The following is a 2,648-nucleotide window of genomic DNA, read 5'->3' as shown; positions in this document are numbered from 1 at the left end:
CCTGATAGCCTGAATCTTCTCCGGATCAACAGAAACCCCCTCTGCATAAACAATATGACCCAGAAAACCCATCTCACGCTGCCAAAAACTACACTTGCTCAACTTGGCAAACAACTTCTGCTCTCGCAGCTTCTCCAGAACTGCCCTCAAATGCACTGCATGCTCCTCAGGACTGTTAGAATATACCAGGATATCATCGATGAAAATGATGACAGACACATCCAAAAACTCTTGAAACACGCTGTTCATCAATCTCATAAATGTTGCTGGTGCGTTAGTCAACTCGAACGACATTGCCACAAACTCATAAACCCATACCTCGTCCTTCTTCTTGACGAACACTGACGCTCCCCATAGTGAAGTGATAAGACAAAAGAGTCCCCTGCTCAATAAATCCTCTAGCTGCGTCTTCAGCTCTACTAAACAAAAATCAAGTATGCTGACATCAACTCACCACCACTCGGATATCAACATCTCTTGTCCATCGTTGAACCTCTGGTAACTTGTTTCTTAGGAAAACTTCCACAAGATAGCTTATTACAAATTTAGCTTTTCGCTTAGCAATTCTCCACAGCAAATCATCAATACGAACGTAATAAAACAAACAAGTACCATACGTTTGCACATTCTGATTCACCAAGTCAAATGCTTTGCGAGCCGCCAACTCAAACCTCTTGCCTTGTCTCCCTCAGCAAGCTTAGCAAAGCCTTGAATCTTGCAACCCTGTCCATCTCCAATGAACGTAATCCAACATCGTCGCAACGATTAGATTATCCTGCCATGAAGGCTTCTCGTGAACTTATGTATCTGGCAAACATGCCTTTCCCGACTCAGACTGTTGTAACTCCCCTTCCCGGGACTCCAACACTACCGGCCTCACAATCCTGGCAAAACAGCCACACATTCATAACCGCTCTGGTTCATAAAATCCTGACCCATTGGTCAACACATCTAAAACCCGAGATTAAACCACCGTCAATCTCTCGAAGTCTACATTCAATCGGGTTGTTTATACTCACGTCCTAGGTATTGCTTGCTCCCAAATCCACCACCCTTAGGTCGTAACCTTCGAGCCATACCGATCTCACTCTCAGACCAGCGTCTTCGAGTTATACTGTCTCACTCTTGGAACACAATCCTCAAGATCTCGGTATCAGGGGAACTACTCATCCCCTCAGGGGAACATAATCCCCTCTACCACTCTCGGAGCCCCCAGCCCCTCGAGCTATCGGTATTCAGGAGAATCACCATCCCCTCAGGAGCAACAATCCTTAACCACTATAAACATCTCCCGACCAAAAGTACCTCATGTGGTCCAAGTATAACATTGCAATGTTACGCTTGCCCACTCAACTTCTAATATCCAACTGGATTAACCACCAAGCTGCAAAAATATCTGCTCCAACTGCATATATCCACCTATCCGCCTCTCTAGGCTCGATACCTCTTGAGAATAATCTCATACCGGTCATCTACAANTACATTCAATCGGGTTGTTTATACTCACGTCCTAGGTATTGCTTGCTCCCAAATCCACCACCCTTAGGTCGTAACCTTCGAGCCATACCGATCTCACTCTCAGACCAGCGTCTTCGAGTTATACTGTCTCACTCTTGGAACACAATCCTCAAGATCTCGGTATCAGGGGAACTACTCATCCCCTCAGGGGAACATAATCCCCTCTACCACTCTCGGAGCCCCCAGCCCCTCGAGCTATCGATATTTAGGAGAATCACCATCCCCTCAGGAGCAACAATCCTTAACCACTATAAACATCTCCCGACCAAAAGTACTTCCTGTGGTNCTCCCGATCAAAAGTACTTCCTGTGGTCAGAGTATAACATTTCAATGTTACACCTGCCCACTCAACTTATAATATCCAACTGGATTACCACCAAACAAAGAAAATATATGCTCCAACTGCATACGTCCACCTCTCCGCCTCTCTATGCCCGATATCTCTTGAGAATAATCTCATACCGGTCATCTACAACTGCTCCATCCTCTTATCATAGGATGAAAACTCCTCAACATCCGCAGCCCTCGGCTGCACCCCGCCACATGCGGTACAACTGGAGCCTGCACTGGTACCCCTCTCGGTAACCGCTCCACCAGCACGCCAACAGATCCGCCAAGCGATCATCTCGACCCTGGGCTACACCTGCTGCAACCCCACCTCTGGGTTCCCAGCACCCCCAGCACGCTCACCGGCTAACCCCCTCTGGTCCCTCCTGATACGCTTGAGACCTTCTAACGTACCTCCTCGTAGAACTCTGGACCCCACACTCGCTAGCCTCGGGATCCGCCCGAACATGACCACGACCACGTCCCCGTCCACGACCAACAACTCAAACACCTTTAACCACTGCACTTCCAAGAACAGAGGCTAACAAGCAATCTTAACATAACACAAAAACACAAAAATACAAACTCACCGTGGAATCACACTGTCGGCTCGAAGAGGATGTTCTAGGACTCCATGCCACACAAAATTGAATAACTCACATAATCAATCAAGACATGCAATCCCAAACATCACAACAGAAACCTAGTGAACCCAAACCTAGAACCGTAAGGGCTCTGATACCAAAATGAAAGGACCGACCTTTTTTTTTTAATAATAAATATATAAATATAATATAATAAAT

This window comes from Camelina sativa, chromosome 5 (genome assembly GCF_000633955.1).
Source record: "Camelina sativa cultivar DH55 chromosome 5, Cs, whole genome shotgun sequence".
Classification (NCBI taxonomy): domain Eukaryota; kingdom Viridiplantae; phylum Streptophyta; class Magnoliopsida; order Brassicales; family Brassicaceae; genus Camelina; species Camelina sativa.
Note: the sequence above shows the minus strand (reverse complement) of the source record.